The sequence below is a fragment of the Sinohyriopsis cumingii genome, chromosome 1 (genome assembly GCF_028554795.1).
Source record: "Sinohyriopsis cumingii isolate HCF-2022 chromosome 1, ASM2855479v2, whole genome shotgun sequence".
NCBI lineage: Eukaryota > Metazoa > Mollusca > Bivalvia > Unionida > Unionidae > Sinohyriopsis > Sinohyriopsis cumingii.
Genome location: NC_142961.1, coordinates 170,145,539 through 170,165,319, shown reverse-complemented (window position 1 = coordinate 170,165,319; position 19,781 = coordinate 170,145,539). Strand labels below are relative to the sequence as shown.

Genomic DNA, 19,781 nt, shown 5'->3' with positions numbered 1-19,781 from the left:
TAGATATGAAAATGTCACTTTTGCCGAGTGGAGGCAGTACTTTAATAAATAAATACAAATTAAATAATTTTTTTATCAATTAAAATTTGTAATTCTGGTTCTCTCTTTTAGTTCTTTTTAAGTGTAATCATCATAAATGCAATGTGTCTTCTTGAAATTAAACATAAAATGAGTCAACCTACTGTAACAGGTATGTCCATGAGTGTTTCTCTAAGAACCTAATTAAATGCCGACCGTGTTTTGATAATTGTCTTGAAGAAGTATTTGTTGTATTGTTGCACTGAATTAAAAGCTGGCCTTCTTTGTATTATCACATTCATTATGTCTTTTGAATCATATAAAGGAGGTGGAATAAAAGAAAAATTAAAAGGAACGAAAATCCAACAAACTTAAAATCTAGCAGCCTCGGTTGTATGTCAGGTGAACTCACTTTGTTTGATTAATCAAACACTTATAAATGTTATTATGTATGTAACATAAACTACCTTCAGTTAGCCAACTCTTTCTTAACTGTGATTAAAGATAACAAGGTAGCCAAGTGAAATGAATACGTCGTAAAATAAAGAGCTTGATTTCACAGATATGGACCATTGTGGGCAAGCAAGTTTAAGAGAATTCTTGAACTGACACTTAGAGATATCTTTAAGGATGATATGAAGTTTTAAAAAGGTATCTTGTTTGGCAGTATATCAACAGTTAGTCCAGTTCCCTGCTCTGTTGACTCCCAATTTGGCCAGATAATATTAAACACCGCTACGGGAACCAGGCTCGTCAAGAAAACAAAAAGCAGTGATGTAATACACAGATTTTTTGCATACACGTGATGGTTGCCGGTTTCATATGTTGGACATTTTATAAATAAATGTAATTTAAGCAGAATAACGAACAACTTCTTTAGAAAATGCGCATTATTAAAAACTATAATCGACTTGATTGTAAAATGAGGATTCAGTCAATAAACAGCCCAGTTCCCTAACACTATTCTCCCCCACCAAGGTTTTCTCAATTTCAAAACGATTTTTTCCAATTATTGTTGGTCTCAGTAACTCGCATCTCGCTTATAGTGCAGTCTATGTTTGTGGACCCCATTATGCACAAGTTATTGAGGGAGAGATGCATTGAGATCGACAAAACCAGCTAAAGTCTTTGATGTAGACGAAATGGTGATGGTAATACAGCAAATTGATACATTGTTGTGAAGCTGTGGGAGAAATCATCAGCAGATAAACCATGAACTGTTTATCTTCCGGTTTCTTGTCATCGAGTCCAAACATGTTGATAGAAAGTCTTTTGTTGAGCACTTCTGGTTTAGGGACATTTTTCACGGCTGCAGGAAAGGTGATCCCAGTGGTTTTCAGAGTATCAAAATATGGCTTGTACTTGGAGATGCGATTGGCATTGTCCTAAGCGGTATGTGGCGCAGAAAGGATAGCTCACATGAGGCAGTAATCATCGTTGTTTTTGACATTGATGCATGCTTTGATAGCCATGATAGATTTGGGTCGTGGTAAATACTTACCGATCCAATCAGCATACCAAAGGAGGTGTATGACATGGTCGATTCACATCGTGAATTGTATAAAGAAAATGAACACCATTACCTTTGATGCGAAGGGAAATGCAAAAGAGCATCCACATCATTTCTTGATACCAGATTGTCATTACAGTAGTCCCCCTCTTATAAGGCCTTATAATGAGGGTGGCCTTTCTAGAGGGGGATGACAAATGTGAATAGTAAATACATACAAAGAAAGTCACAAGTACATTTAATTCTAAAACATTTAATATTTTCATTAAAAAATCACATGCATGTTGTGAAATAAATGTAAAACAAACTGTTTCATCATTTTCAAAAGAATGTTATGAATAACTATTGATATAGTTGTAAAATTATAATTTTGTTACAGATCACATCATTTGTCACTTTGTTGGCAACAGTCTAAAAAACAAACCAGTCTCATCACAATTAAAAATATCCTTGCAGTCATATCCCCTGCATATATCGTTTAGTCTTTTGTTCCAATCTTATATGACTTCATTATTAACATCAGCTGATTCTCCACCAAGGACAGAACAATTAATAGTGTGTTGCACTTGAAATCTGGTCAACCATCCATTACTTGCGGCAAAGTCGTCATATCCCAATTCATTAGTTTTCTGCAAGGATCCTTCCCCCTCCCCTTGGTCAGTTGAATTGCTTTCACTTTCTCTTCTAAACTTAGAATTTTTCTTTTCCTCGATGACATGTTGATCTTTTTGCAGTAAGTTTTTCATGTTGCCAACTACAATACTGATAAAACAATTTTGTATGCATCTAAAAAAATTGCCGTGTTTTTAAATGAAGTGATCTTGTCACGTGACTCGTTAGTCGCAGTCTGGTACCCTATTGTTTTTATACATTTCTTTACACTTAGTGAGAGAAGCCAAAATGGCTTCAATATGTGCCATTAACATCACGCAGATTTGACCTCATGGCTGTTAGGATTTTGTAATTTTGACAATTATTGTCAGTAGTAATAGCCACTAATTATCAAAGTGAACAAGTTCAACATCTACCTAAGGAAAGTCATAAAAGCTATCAAACCATTTTCCTGCTGACTTGTGTATGTGCATCAATACTGCCACTTCTCAGCTATTACTACTGTTCAATAATATTAAGGTCTTACTGGACAGTTTATTTGGTGAATTTTCATCCGACGATGACCAATTACAGAAAAATGAGAATAATTTTACACTGAAGATACAAATAAAAACAAATTAATGATTTTTGTAGAAAGCATACATGTGAGATTTTGACTGCAGTAATGAGGTTAATTCCTGATGCAACTGGTGGTTTTTATACTGAACCAACACTGCCACCAATCCCTAAATTTTACATTCATTTTTGACAAGAAATAGCTATTTTGAATATTTTTCTGTGACAAGGCAGTTAAAAGAATCAGTATGTGCCTTATGCATGAATAAAGTTCACTAGTACTATAACAAATTAGCATACTTTTCATCACCCCTCAACCATCTAGATTTTTAGATATTTACCTCTGTAGCAGACACACATAAATACGTAAGCTAAGTCAACAGCTCATTTGCAGCCAAGTTACGCATTTGATCTCCAATGCAAATCTAACTGTGACAGGCAGTCACCAACAAGCCAACCTATTTCCAAGCCTAACTCAATGTAAATCCAAACCACATTATAGATTTAGTTTATGTGTGAATTTATAAATGCTAGGCTTGTGATAACTAAGTTCATGCCTTCTACCTTAAAAATTAGGGGGGTGTCAAAATGCGAAACTATCCAGTGAGACCTGACCTCGTGGCTGTTAGGATTTGTAATTAGGTCATCAGTCTTTTAAGTGCGATGTGGCTGGAGAATTGTTTATATTCCTCCTGAAGAAGACTGATGAGGCCAAAACAACACATCATGCATGATCAGTTGCTGGATACACTGAAATTGACTCAACAACAACAGCAGCTATTGCTGCAGTAGTTGGCCCCACCCCCTTCCAAAAGTGAAATCTTCGAGGTAATGAGATCAGCAGAAGCTGTGCAAAAATAAGTTAAAAAGGTTGAACTGAAAAAAATGAGACAAAAAGAAACACCTGAATCCCTTCAGAAGATGGAAAAGGAAAAGAAAGCCATTAAAGTTGCTCTTGAAATGCTCAGACAAGAGGAAGAAAGGATTTAGATGGATAAGAAAAGTTTCAGAAAGAGTTTTTGGAAGTGAAATTAGCCAAAAAATGTAAGAAAGATAGTACTAAACAACAAGCTATAGGTGAATTAATACTTTAAATCAGTTTTAAGCATCCTTCTGCTTTAAGTAAAGAATGGTTGGAGACCTTTGTGAAATACTTCATTCCAGATATCAAAATAGTGTTTGTTAGGATTGTCTGCCAAAGAAAATTACTACAAAACAGTAGATGAACGTGCCTTGGTCACTGACATCAACCAAGTATATGGACCATGGATTAGAAACGTCAAGAACAAAAGCAAAAAAGGATACCTGACTCAGCTGAAAAGCAAAAAAGGATACCTGACTCAGCTGCTTGAGGAATGAAAACAGTACAATGATGCAGTAGAAGAGGAAATCAAAGTCAGGGGAAAAGTCTATCACTCAGGAGCCAAGCCCATGTTTTCCTTGGAGGTTCAACTCTATCCAGAGCCTGCTCAACTGAATGAACAAGCATCAGCAGATCTGATTGTGAAAATAATGAGTATATCTTACTTCAAAACATGTTATACTTAGAGATGCAGATAGTCAATATGAAGTTCCAAGAAAGGAGGAAGATTTCAAAATGCAATCATCTGGAAATACAGAAATGGAAGGACTTGAAAGACATCATGGTGGTAGCATACACTACTTCTGCTTTCCCGCCATGATTGTCTCATGTCTCAAGTTGCTGATTGCTTCTAAACAAGCAGGAAATGTCAGTGTGGAAATTGAATATAAAATGGTAGAGATCTTAATCATCTTCTGGATCAAAAGCCAGTGATGTTAGGTCATTATCACATTTTGTACGAGGACTTGATATAGAGTTTTCTAAATGGCCATCAATGATACTGTAGGTTCAGCATCTAACGTGATTTATTCCACATCAATTAATGTTCCTCCAGGCTCTCTCGTGCAAATTCATCCTAATCCATTCATTTACTATCCCATCCTGAGCATGTAAGTGATCTTGAAGATCACCATGTGTCTCACCAATCAATCTGGAAATGTCGATAATAACAACGAAAGAATCACCTATTACCTGCATGTCAGATGCAGAGCAGCATAACAAAAATATGTTCGCAGATAAAATAATCAGCAATGAGGCCTTCATGAGTACATCAACATAAAATCTTAGGTGTAATTATATCCATACTGTTTTCTTCATTACAAACAGCCCTTCCAGGCATTGCTGCCGAATCTGCACCCGTTGCTCTCAAGGCAGCCAAAGCTGGTGCTACTGGAGCAGCCTCTAATACAGAAACGGCTGTGGGACAAAAATTAGCCAGCAAAATCATACCCCAGTCATCAATGATGTCCACAGCATTAATGCCCACAGATCTGTCTAGGGAGACCAAACAGGCTCTTAAGAAAACTGCAATGGTCCTCAGCGATTAATCCGAAATAATTTTACAGGACCTGGATAGAAGGTTGGTGTACTCAGCAGCATCTTTGATGTATGTCAAGATATCCTTACCATCTTCAGAGGTATAAAACACATGCTGGTGCTGCAAAGAGACTTACCCACTCAATACATGCATAGATCCGCAGTTCCTGCCAATAAACAGTTTACCATGACATGGTTGTCACTGGATGCCCAAAATCACACCACGATGCACATGCTCGAACTGGAATCGACATTGGCCAGATTCACTGAGAAACTGAACAACACTGCATCTATATTCAGCAGTTTTTTCCCTCTCGTGTCTCCATATTGTGGAGAGTCACCACCAACCCAGGCAGCGAACTTCCCAGACGTGTCTTCATCGTGTTTCAGATGGCAGACCAGCGCTTAAACAGAGCAGGAAAGAAGCATATCTTGAACAATGTTTGTCTGTCTCACATTTATGTTCGCATCAACTCCAGACAATACCCAGAGCAGGAACTCGAATGCAACTTCACTGTCGCCACTTGAAATTATTCTCAAGTGTACATGATGCTGATGGAAGCCATGCAGATGTATCAAGATATGGATACAGACACGCAGATCTCACTGGACAATTTTGCTAACTTTTATCCCATCTTCCACTTCGATCTCTCCAAATACTCCTAATGTCTCAAAAACTCCTGTTGACATCAAAATCCGGTGGACTTTGCTCCAGGAGCTGATTAGCTGATTATGTCCGATATGTATTAATCACCTCTGATCGATTCATGATACTAGGTGTGCTCAAAGGAGAAATTAATATCCTTGTATAGACAACCTTGTTGTCCAGACAATTCCTCAGCACAAGATAAATTGCAGATCCAAACATGACGGTCAGAGAATAGCGGATGCAATCATTCCCTTTGTCAAGACCACGCCTTCCAAGTTATTTGCTAATGTCCTTGCACCATTAGGACTGGCTGCAGCAATGAGAGCCATCACTGGAGCTACTCAAAAAGCAGCCATGTGTAATGGCATGCATGGAAAAGGATGGCAAAAGTGTGCCATTGTGACATCATCCACTGGCTTTACTAACCTTGTCAGTTGCTGTAAATGAAAAAAATTATAGCATTTCATATAACACCACATCATACCTTCCAGTTGAAGTCACGCTGTCTCCATAGCAGAAAAAAAGCATCGCTGTGGCAGCCACACATAAAAGACCTGTCTCATTGAGGCTGAAGGCTTTGGCACTCATGAGACCCGATCGGATCATCCAAGCCACTTCCATCGCTAAACATGAGGCTGCTCGGAAAGGAATCACGCTGAACTTCTCTGCAAGGCAGTTGCCCAAACAAGGAGGATTCCTCTGACCTCTGTTAGCAGGGATCACTGGATCTTCTCAGCTAGGATTACTTGGCTTTAGAAAAGGACTCCAGCTGCCAAGAATCACATGAGGAAAAGACATGAGAGAAAAATGTGTTAAGCAACTTCGGTCTTGAACACATCTTACAATCCAGCATTGCACATTTCCTAGAGATCTTATCTAAAGGACAGCTTCCTGAACATATCACCTCCAACAGGAGCTGCATCATTAACATGCAAAATTATTACGATGGACATTGCACTCACTAGGTCGCCATTGTCAGTGATCCTCATTGTGATGATGTGGGGTATTTTGATTCATTTGGTTTGCCTCCTCCCAATGAAGCCATGCAGTATCTCAAAACAGCATATTAAGGAACTGTGTATAACTCGTTACTACTTCAAATTATTAACGATAGCACCTGTGGATAGGAGTGTATCAACTACATCCAAAAAAGACAGGAGGGACATTCTCCCGTTGAGACTGTCTTTGTTCTAAAGTAATGTATATAGTGCCATGAACTCATGGTGCCAGACATTGTCAACTGGTACAATCATACCTAACATCAAAGCATTCAAATGACTCCAGCAAAAGCCTGTTCCATAAATCAAAAACAAAAGGTTGCAGAGGCCTTATTTTTTTATCTGAATTCAAAGTAGGGGATCATGTCAGAATCAGCAAGCAAAAAGCTAACTTTGAAAAAGGATACACTCCTAACTGGACTGAAGAAGTCTTCCTCATTGATACCATTTATAAAACCATTCCCATTACCTACACACTCAAAGATTATTCAGGAGAACCCATCCATTATGAGCAGGAATTAGAAAAAAACAGAACAAACAAAATCTCTTCAGAGTTGAAAAAGTGATCTCTACCAAAAGGAAAAAAATTGCTCATCAAGTGGTTTGGCTATATCCTGAAAAAACTCAACTCATGGATTCCCACAGCTTCCTTGACTATGATAGTGCCTCCAAAATAATCTTATCATATTCCTCAATCAAGCTCCTTCCAGAGACTGTCTTACATTTTGATGCATGCTCATGAAGGCCCACCTTCTCAAAGATATGCTTAAACACATAATCAAATTTTATAAATTTTGCACAATCTACCAACTCAACTTGTGTCACCTTATTCAGCCGCGCAGTAATAAAACTCCTTTCAGTGTGGCTCTGACAAAATGAAAATGCTTCACCTTATATTTTATATAATGCTGCTGATTGTATCACTCCACTGGATGCTGATGACTGACTAGGCTTCACCCATTCCTCCAATTCCCTCTTTTCACAATTGGTCATCTCAAGCACATAACTCAAATCCTTATTCATGTAAGCTATCAAGTCCTTCGCATGTTTTAACCACTCCTGAGATTCCTCCTCACTTAATTCAAATACTTGATTTTTGCTCTCCTCACTCAATCCCAATCGATCCACACTCCAGAGATAACACGAAAAAGGTGTTCTGTTACAAAGCACTACTCTAATAGATTTAAAAAGTGAGCCATCTCTTGGTCATCACACAGTGATGAAAAATGACCCCTCTCAGGAGCATAGTGAGCCAGAAACCCCATAATAGTAGTAGAATTCCACAGGAGGAACTGCCTCACTAAGCTCTTTGAGCTAGGTAAGCCATAAACCCCATTTCTTCTACTACTAGCAGCATACTTGGTAAAATATTTGGAATGAAAAATCTACTAACAATCTTAAGAATATCAAGCTCATCATTGAAGATTAGCTTCCCTTGTACCGAAAAAATCATGTACAGGAGGTGGTATTGTGAAATTTTATATCGGACATATATACCTCACTTATGCATACCTCCTGAAGAGTGTGTTTTCTTCCAGCGTCCAGTAACATTGGAACATATTCTTACTGAGTGCCAATTTCTACCATGTGAAACAAAATAAATTATATGTGAATTCAATTAAAAATCTTGTTCATGTACAAGGAGAGAAAATTCTAGACTTTTTAGGGAATGTACTTTATATTTTTTTAGTTGACAATTATTGAAGGATTTTAGACTCTTTGCCAATAATTTTTTTATGGAATGTTGACATCATTACCTTTTATCTTTATATTGAAAGACATTTTTGTGCATTTCTTCACTTTTACATTTTTAACACTTTATGAATACCAATGGCTACTTTTGTGTAAAGGTGCTATCAAACACTACATACATATATCTTAAAAATGTTGAAAATCATCATACAAAAAGAATTGCAAATGATGATAATTTTTTCTAATCCTATTAAAAAAATTTAAAGCATAAAGTATAAACTGAAAAATTAAATTTAAAAAAAACGGAGGTGATATGTTGCTTTTTGGAGTCAGTAATAAAACAAGTCGTGACAATGAATACTTGTATATTGTGGGAAACTTTTTAAAGTGACTTTCTAAGTTAACTAATTTGCAGACTTACAAAAGACTGCACATTGCTAGGAAACTAGTCTATAAGTTATCCCAAAAGACCTCAAATTTGACTTCATTGGACAAGACACACTGCGCACATTTTACAGATGAATTATGTAATCAAATGTAACTTTATGAGCATTGGTATTTATTTATGCTTCTGTTGAACATTCAAAGGTTGTTTGCCAACAGAAGTTATTGGATAAGAAAGCCATGGATAGTTTAAGATTGGAAGGGTTTATGCCAACAAGATGGATGGAAGAGGATAGAAAGATAGACAACAGCAGATGGACACAGGATCCTTTGGACAAAGAACTAATCAACAAATTAGTTGAAAGATGTAAAGCACTACTGCAGTTCTACAAGATGTTCACAATGTGAGTCCACTTTTTCATAATTTACCATAAGCAGTATCCGTAACACATCATTATGATACCTGTGATAAGTTTGCTATTGGAGTTAGGTAGAATTTTATAGGACAAGGAACATGGGCATCATAAGAATAGATTTGCTGCATTTAACTAGTTACTATACAAATGTTTTTTTTTTCTTCTAATTCTTGATTATTTGCAATATTTTCATGTTTTTAGAGACAAAATTTATCTTAAGTGTGATATTTTGTTCCTGTTCACAAAATCCTACTCAGAGTCAAGAATAAGTAATGATTATATTTTCTATTGGCAACTGGAGAAGAAAAAGAAAACATTTTGTGCAGGGAAAGTTCCATTTTAGCACCAGTGCAGTGTAACACACTGTGTAAGCATTGAAATCAAACTGTTAAATTTGTATACAATAAAATTTGTAGAGCAACTTGTGAAATTTATTTCTATTTTTAGTTATAAATTAACAAAACCAGACAAGATGTCTTTATTACCATTATTTGAGCTATTTTTCAAAAGTGTATTGTAATGGGGAATATTAATCTTTCATTTAAGGACCGTAATAGTAGTTTTTCTGTCATGAATATGTTTTACTGACAGTTTAGAAAGTTTAGTTTATGGCAGTAAAACTATCATTAACACCCTCAAGTTGTTAAATGTAGACTCAGTATCCCCATATTCAGTTTTGTTTAAAAAACATTTTAAGTCTCCCAGACATTGTGGGAGACAATATAGCAGGTACAAGTTGCATACATGTTTGTATTCTTTAACATAAGGATATTTTAGAAAGATTTTGTTGCCCTAGCAGGATATATCTTAGACCTTGGGACATGCCTGAACCTTTTTGAAGTTTAATTTGGGTTTAAGCTGTAGTATTTTTTTTGCTTACAATTTAATTCAAGTGTGCTTATGGTGAAGCCCATAATTTTGTATTCATCATCCATTCAATACATTTTGGATGTTTTTATTTTCTTCTTAAAACCACTTAACAATACCTGCCAACCTCCCAGACATTGAGGTTTTTGAGACTAAAACAGTGTGTTCTGAGGTCTAAAGGGGGGGGGGGGGGAGTGCAGAAAAACAAGCAATGCTACATTGTATAATTGAGAATAAGTTGTCTACTGATAGAAACTTAGCAAAAATTGCAAGAAATTAAAATTTGAATGAAGAAAAAAAAAGCATGTTTTCTTTCATGCATTTAATACACTTTAAAAAATAGTTGGTAGACTTAGGGACCAAACTGTTAATGGCAGGGACTGGGATTTTCTTTCAAACCAGGACATTTTTTTCTTTTAACTCAATATACCATGTTTTTTCCAACTAATATAATAACTCTATTTAATTAAATGTTTGTAATTCGTTTTTTACAAATCAGTGAAAGATTATTTTCTTTCCAAGCTATTACATGTGGAGGGGAAGAGGTGAATGCAGGGTCCACTCAAGTTAATGTTTAAAAGTTACTTTAGGGATGGAGCTCAACATTTATGCATTGTCCTGATGCTTGATAGTTGTAGAACTATATTTATGAATGTCATACTTTCCAGGAGGATCCATTGTTGTTTTCAGTATGTGCAAATAATAATATACTCTCCCTTGCTGCTGCTCTTCATAATTAATCCAGTTCCATCAACCAAGAGTTAAAAAACCTTGTTTTGCTGTCCTTTCCCGTACAGAAAAATCTCACCAGTTCACATGAGCTGCTCATAAGCTGCACATGAGAACCTTGTTAGAAATGTATGCAAATTGGGTAGATTTTGCAGGCTCATATGTGCAGTTTGTTAGATCTTGTGAGCCAAGGAAAAACTAACCTGATTCTCACGTGAGCAGATTTTGCTCACGTGAGAATCTAAATTTTCACATGAGAAAGTAGAACTTAGAAAACATTCTTTTCCATTACATACAACCATGTTTGAAAATAAGACAGAGTTCTAATTTCTCACGTGAGTTATCACGTGAGAAACTTGGACTTTGATTCTGGTTAAACACTTTTTTCAAATTTATTCAAAGTTGGATTTTCTCATGTGAGTTATCACATGAGCAATTTGGACTTAAATATTTTGTGTATGTTGAATGTCAAGCATCTCCATTATTGTCAAATAGACATTATTTCTATTTTGCACTTGCTGTTACTTTGTTGTAATTTTTTAATTTTAAAACATTTTCAACTTATTTTCTCACAGTGAGTTTTAATCTTATTTTGACCCAACAGGCTCCTTGTATTTGAACATATTAAGGTTCATTGCACTGTTTATAAAACGAAACAATTCAGAATTAAGGTCTTGTATAACCAGACTACCCATTAAACTTTAACAGCTGTAAAAAGGTGAAATGTTTCTCTCCCCAAAACTCACAGTTTACAAATATAAAAAGGAAATAAAACTTTTGCCCTAAAATGAATCCTATGTACCATAAACATATGATGCAACTCCTTTATTCACGAACTTCTAACACCCCACAATCAAATTGTAAAATAAGTACATAACCTCATATCTGGAAAAAAATAAACACTGATGCACAGTCCTTTTGGCCTAATAAACTCTCAAGTTATTTTCCATAAAAATTGGAGAATTACATAAACTACGTCGTTTTCTTCCATGCCTAACGTTCGCACAAAAGTCAATACAATCTTATACTTGCTGAATTGTGTAATTCGGCTTAGGGATCTTCCATTTAGTACGTACGCAAAAGTCTGGCAAAGCTTGATCCACCCCACCCCACCCCGTACGAATGCATACTTTTTTTTACACCACCCCCCTTCTTACCGCGTACTTACGCATGCATACTTTTTTTACGCACCCCCCCCCCTTCCCGCGTACGTACGCTTGACGCCCCCCTTCCCCATATTCTATAAAACGGCCTATGTTTAATCCACGCAGAAACCATAAAGGATTAATAATATTAACGTGTTTAATAAAACATTGTCCACCGACGTTTAATGTCTGGCATCAAAGAAATACGCGGGGTAACATTAAACATTTTGTCTAGTGTCCGTTAAAATTCAAATGCCGACTGAACAGTCGAACGAGTTACGTATTAGACAAATTATTATCGAGGTTTCACCCCAACCCCGTTTCCTATGCATGTGTACATTATCATTAAAAAAAAAAAAAACAACATGTACTGTACATAAAATTTAATAAACCCGTAAGAAACTAACTGCCTAATCCAGTCGTGTTTGGTTGTGAAGCTGTTTCGCACTGTTTTACACGTGTATATTCTTGGCAATAGAAACTTTTGCTTTTTTGCAGCCTTTTAAATGTTGTAATCATGTTATTTCAAAGTTTATAAAAGAAGTTTCCTATTGAAATAATCACAAAACAAATCACTGACGTTTCTGTTAACTTTTCTGTGACCCAGGTTATCAGAGTACACGGTGGAAGAATCGGCTTGTTAGAACCATTAGAGTGTCCTGTGGGGCATGGCTCGACACAAGCTAGTGTAAAAACATCAAAATTAACTAGGTCTATATTAATTAACTTATTAATGATATGAATTCACTTATAGCTCAGTTTTTATGAAACATCAGATAATAAAATAGCATTTATTTAATATATAAAAATAACATTAAAAAATACCCGAGTACATGTGTACACATGAGTGTAAAACCAGAAGGGTTCGCATCATTGCTTACAATTTCAATGTCAGTCATACAGTAGTATAAAATAATAAAAGTATTATTTTTATACTACATGTATGACTGATTTTTATATTGTAATCAATGATACAAGCATCTATGCGTACAACAACATGTTTGCTAATAATTTACCCTTTATGGCGCCTCAGATGAACTCAACAGATGCTGGATGTTGACCTACAGTGTACATGTAGAATAGCACTTTTAAACCGAACAGACAGAAATTTACGCGCGGACCATGTTCTCTTAGCAAGGGTCACGCTGTTTATGGAGAAAGTTATTCAATATTCTCCTGCAACATGTTTACTCTTAAAACATTCTGACAGCAAGAGTGTGGACATTATTAAAATATAGAAACCAACACCAACATTTTAAGATATCCACGTCGGTACGGTTGTTAATGTCCAGTACGAAACAGAAGACGTCGACGTGCTGTTAGGCAAGATTCAAGGATTATGAAAGACTTGTTCATTGCCGAGAAAGAGGTAAGTTACTTTTACTGATTTCTTTTTACAATTTCGCATATAGAATGATCAAAGTGGATAGCCTGAATCATCGACATTATAAGCATAAGCATAAATTCGCATGGTCGTTTAAAATTGAGCCAAGGGTTTGTTTCAGATTTTAAAGATAATAATTCAACCTCCTGTTTCTAAAAATGATATCTACACCACACTGTCATCGAATATTTAAGCCTTCCGCAATTAAACTGTGCAACCATGTCTGGCTCTTACCCCCACCCCCAATAATAATGCGGGCGCTCACTGAGGAGCACTTGCGTTACCGATTGAAACAATTATTTGTACAAACATAAATGTTCTTCGTATTATTTTATTGCTGATTGGGTGGATCAAGATAAGCATACACGATTGAGAACCAAATGCAGTAGCTTAATTCATGATTTTATTCCTAAAAGACATTTGCCCTGTCTGTCAAATATTTTGATTGGTAAATTTAAAATAGAGATTTAATTGGATAAGGATTACAACTTTTCTTAACGCTTATATACACTAGGGCTCTTGCCAACCAAATCGTTTTCTCATTTCAGTGCATTCTTTCTGTTATGCATAGATAAATAAAATGATCAATTATACTAATTTTTTTCTTTTTACAGATTAAACTTCATGAAGGTCACAAAATTTAATCAACACAACAAAGGTAGCAATCATTTGAAAGAAGTGCAAAACATTGACAGCAACAGGAAGAATTCAGACAAAACCCTATTGCCATGCTAGAGGAAATTCCGACTCCAGTAAAGGGTATGTATAAGACGCTTCAAATCTTTTGATGTAATACACATGATAACATATGCATTTCAGACTCTAAAATTTGACCCCCAATACATTTGTTTTTTTTAAATATAAAAGTTGGAAACCAGATTTTGAATTTCTTTGTATATTGCAAATGTACATATTTTGGAAAAATGTATCCCAAAAGTTTTGGAGAAATCTTTCAGAGGACTGTTCCAGAGGTAGAGATGTCAATTTTTTTGCAAATTTCTAATGTGTACCCATCATTCCTAACAGTTGGTTACCAGAGTATACAATCAAAAGGAAATTGTATTAAATGTGAAGCTGAACTGCTTTGTTGTAGGTTCACATGTTCCAACCCCAAAATGAGCTGTAAGCATAATTATTACAAATAAGTGGCAAAAATCATAATCTGAGCACAACAAGAGTATAAATTACATGCCATTATTACAGAAAACTGTATGAAAAATGTATATGGAGTTATAATTTTTGTCACAAATCAGCTGAACTCGTGTGGATTACTAGTATAGATGAGAATAGACACAAAAGAAATTGATAAATTATTTGTGCATAACAGTCATTTTGACTAGAGTACATGTCTACAGTAACTTTCGCGAATTGTCATAAAGTCCATAAATGTTGATTATTGTATTATCCTCAACCTGCCATGGTTCATCCCTATACGACGTTCCAGTGCAACATGTTTTTAAGTTTAACAAACTATCTTTTCTCCAACATTTTTTAGTTACATAACATCCAGCAGTTGCATTGATACATCCCGGGTTATTTTTGTTGTTTTTTCTTCTTTTAAAAAAAATGATATCTGGTGCCATTTATTTTCTATTTAAGCTGGACGGCTATGTGTGTAGTATCATAATAGAATGAATCTAGGGCAAATGGTTTCACATTCAAGAACCTGTTTTTTCAAAACTGTTATTAAGTAGCAAACTTTTTTTGATCTTTATATTTCAGTCTGTATAGTTGTCCATTTCATTCATTTTTTGTCCTAACATGGTATAAGAAGTGCATGTTACAGTAGCCAAGTTAAACCAGACATTCATATTGTGCTTAATTTTATTTGACCCAGATAATGTCACCAGGTTCTGAAAACAAGTGTTTTAAGTCATGAGAAAATTGGCACATGAACCATGGACAGGCATGAATTTTAGGATGGTCAGGCTTGAAATATCAGGGTTGATTCTTAAATAGGTCACTTGAGAAAGGATTGTATTGACAAGTAAATTGTAAGCAACCATATGAGCCCCTGTGAACACTTTTTTTTAAACGGGTACCCAATTGTTCGTTTTATTACCCAGGTTATTATCAATGGGAGAATACCCAGGTACACATTGGCATCTTTATCCAGTAGTAGTCAAATTTGGAATATGCAGTGTGACTTGCAGGTATCTCATCAACAGTGCAGTTTATATGTTTGCTACTGAACTATGGTAATTCTATTGGTAGAGCAATTTGACTCATAGTCCAAAGGATGAATTTTCAGACTGGGTTGGCTGCGTAAGTGTGTCCTTGGGAAAACAGTTGGCTCCTATTTTCACAGTGTGATAAAGTGCCATCTAATCCAAACCTCAATTATGTATTTTGCCTTTACCTTGTAAAACAAATCTTCAAAAATCCACCTTACAGAATGTCTCAAATGCTGTGATCAGAAAAAAAAGAAACTTCTACCAACTTTTTCATTTCCATTTCAGGTTTCTTTTTTCAACAGTTCAAAACTGAGCCTGCTAACTTAAATTCAGTGGTCAACAGGAAGTGCATTGATTCAAAGAGAACAATCTCCAAGTGAAAATATTGTTGCAGACTGGCAAATAATGAAATTCAGAAGCAGGAATGTCAATTACATGTTTTGTTTGCTTTGAATTTTCTGGAACAGTGAAGAATTGTCTTCATGTGAAGCAAATTTCCAGCAGTATCTTTCATTATGACCTTAAAGTTTTTAGAATAAATGTGATGTATTAATATAACAGGTACATACATACTCTAGTTGTCTTACCTTATTAAAAGATCACTAATCGAACTCAAATTATATGCTTATGATTACGGGATTTGAATATTGATCTTACTCTGTTTAATTCTTGTATTCAATAAAAACTAAATACTATAGTTGTTTTTTGTTGTTTTTGCTCATGTGAGCAAAATCTTGCTCACGTGAGCAAGATGTTGCTCACGTGAGCAAGGTGTGGCTCACATGAGCAAGATGTTGCTCACGTGAGCAGATCTTGCTCACATGAGCAAGGTGTGGCTCATGTGAGTAAGGTGTGGCTCACGTGAGCAAGATATTGCTCTTGTTAACAATTCCTGCACATGTGATTTTCTTATTAGAATCTATTTGCTCACGTGAGTTCTAACCTAATTTGCATGTTAAATTGCACATGAGACTAACCTGAGTTAGATCTCACGTGAGAATCTCATGTGCAGAAGGGTAGGCAGTTTTGGTGTGGGTTTGCTTGTTTCACCAATGGCTCATCCTTTCCGGAATCACTGTTGTATTTCAGTATTTTGCCTTTAAAAATGAATAACACATCCACACCTTTCCAACTCCTGAAGTAATATATTATAGAGTAAAATCTGACTTCAAAGAAACATTGCAGCTGATCATGAACAATCAATAATCTGTAATAAGGATGGTTTATCATCATCATCCCAGGCAATGAAGGGTTATAACTGTTTTATCTTCAGCACACATCTTTTTGATTTACCTAACTTCAAGCTAATAAAATTGTTTTAAGATGAACATATTGGGGTGCTTGTGAGTATAAAATCAAGTTTTTTACATGACATCATGTTCTGGCAGGTGTGCTTAACTACTTTAGAAAAGTTGTGCTACAGGAAGCATTTATGCTCCAATTTATCTTGTCAGTCATCTATCAAATGTGGCCTTTATAAGTAAAAATACAAAACAGTTTAATAACTTTTGGAAAATTGCCAAGCAGAATAGAGCCCTTTCATATTGGTGATTTTCTGCAGTTTGGTATTTTGCATAGGTTTAGAATTTCAAGAAAAAGAATTTCCCCTGGTGTCCTCACTAGTTATACTGGCTATTTAAAAAAAGACCTTGTATACCATAGGTATTGTTCAAAGAACCTTTAATTCCCTTTATTTTGGTGTATGATTGATGGGTGTGATATAGGTTCTAGAGTATACAGCTTGGCCTAACTCCAGATGTGCACCTTTTGAAAAACTACTAGCTCCACTTGGTCATTTTCACTTCCTGGACATCAGAGGTAAATTGTTTAAAAAAAGAGCTGATAACTTTGTTTGCATTTTATATATTTTGTAATTCATCCATTGCACTTTCAGAAGCTTGTATTGTCTAGGTGGGCAAAATTCATTTTTCCTATTTTAATTGGTGGTAAAGATCGTGTACTTTAGACTAATTCAGGCAGATTTTTGTTTAGCACAAGGGAGCAGTCATTTTAGTTAGCAGTGTGCTTAGATCTTGTACAATTTCCATAAGTACAATATCCAAAGAAATGTCAGCAAAATTACATCAAAGCAGCATAGAGGTATGCCAACATTCTCTACACTGTGCATGTTTCAAATGCAAACAACTTCACCTTACATATGTCACACTCTCAAAAGTATATCATAACTGGTGAGCACTTCCATTGATATTTCTCATACTTACTGTTCATTTGAGAAAACGTGAAAGTACAATGTATGGCATTTGATTGGGCTTCATTCCAGTGAATCCCATTAAGTAATGAACAGAATGAATGAATAAATAACTGAAATACCTCGATAACTCGCGCCCAGATAACTCGCGATCCCGCTTATAACGCGGTGTCCATCTTAGCTCTCGATTTTTTCCAGAGAAAACGTGTTTAAAATATCTTTAAAATATGCTAAACATGAAAAAATTATGATAAGAATTGATAAATTAAACCTTGATACATTGCTTATCATCGAAAATGGTGATTAATGCCCATAAAAATATAATCCATATTTTGAAATTTGCAAGTTCTAAAGAATTAATTTCAGAGATCTTGAAAACGCTTAATTACGCCTATTTGGACGCCAATTTTTGATCTGGAACGCAGAAAATCACTGAGGCGGGAGTCCTCCGTATGCATGTAATAGGTGCGCGGGAAAATTCAAAGATTTGCCGGTCCTGTTTCAGCCACCTGCTTTGTGGGAAAATGTGTTGATCAGTTAACTGTGCTGATATTTACAATGACAGAATTCAGTGACTGAAAGACTCTTTGATGTACTGTTGCCATTTAATAAGAGTACATTAAAAAAAAAAAAGAACATGATGCAACAGCCAGGCGGCTAGTTCAAAGGCTTTGACTCGCGGCCGAGTGAGAAAATGTACTGATATTTAGTGATTGAATTCAGAGGCATAAAGACCCAGTTTTCAAATCCTAGCGAGACCTCTGTTTAAAGATATCATATATTATGTAGTTGTTGTTGTTGTTGTAGGGCTTAACGCCATTTTTCAGCACAAGATAGGCTATACATGGCGGCCAGTATTAATGGTGGAGGACGAACCCGGAAACCCCCAGAAAGAACCACCGACCCACGAGAAGCTACTGGCAAGCTTTCTCACATAACCACATTGGCCGAATCCGAGACTCGAACTGACGCAGACAGAGGTGAGATGGCAGTGATCCGTAACGGTGAGTGCTTTAAACCACTCGGCCACTCGGTATATTATGTAAGTTTTTATGATAAATAGGTGTCAGTATACTGTAAATAAACAGTCTGGTGAAATAGCGATCAATGAAAACTTCTGGTAAATGCTAACAGTTGGCAACAAAGAATGAAATAAACACCAATTAAATATCTTCCTGTGTGAAAGTCACGTTCTAATCCTTTAATTCTGTTTCAGTGTAAATATTATAATCACAACATATTCTGTTCATTGAAAACATGAAAAGAGTCAATCGACCGTCTCATCGAAACCCGTGAGTACTTCTGTGAGAACTTAATTACATGCCGGCTTTGTTTTGATCAACAACTTGGGGAAGTGTTTGCTGCATTTTTTTAAAAAAATCGATTACAAGAGACCTGTTGTGCTGAATTAAGGGTCTTGGAGCTGCCTTTGACGTAAAGCAAAACAGTAACAGAGACAGCGACGATGATAGTGACTTCGAATGTTTCAGTGAAACTGATGTCATTAATGCCGAGGCTGTTTGGGAGAAATTCGTACATACTCATGGTCCTGAGATGGGCGTTTCTCTTGATGATATGGAGGAGTGGATTTGTGCTGACAATGATTGCCCCACAGCCGAATACATGTCAGATGATTATAATTAATTCTATAATGAACAAATTTGCAGCAGTAGACGATTCTAACTGGAGTAACACAAGTGTTGAAAGTGATGCAGACGCAGATATTGCACCCCCCCCCGCACAGGAAGCAATCAAATATTTTGATACTGCCATAAGGTGGCTGGAGACCCAAAATGTTGACTACGTAAAGCTCATGCAGTTGAGAAATCTGAGGGATTTTGCTTGGTGGCATTGAAACCAAGGAGTAACACACACAAAAAAAATTAACTGATTTTTTCAAAAAGTGAATTGATATTTGTCAAGCGTGGCACAAATGGCAAGTATTAACTTGTTCTAATTTACGTTGTTTTAAATTTGTAGACCAATTAAATATGTTAGTACTGATTAACCCTTGTTTTTTTTGTTTTCCATTTTACTTCTA

At 35.8% G+C, this 19,781-nt stretch overlaps 1 protein-coding gene and 1 long non-coding RNA gene across 2 annotated transcripts in view; both read left to right on the top strand.

Moving 5' to 3' along the window:
* Positions 1–19,781, top strand: part of LOC149808367 (uncharacterized) — a 214,959-nt gene that overhangs the window by 50,062 nt on the left and 145,116 nt on the right. The window lies entirely within an intron of this gene.
* On the top strand, positions 13,074–16,150 carry LOC149808369 (uncharacterized). Its single transcript, XR_016419800.1, has 3 exons — positions 13,074–13,342; positions 13,972–14,116; positions 15,817–16,150. It is a non-coding gene; the product is annotated as an uncharacterized LOC149808369 (long non-coding RNA).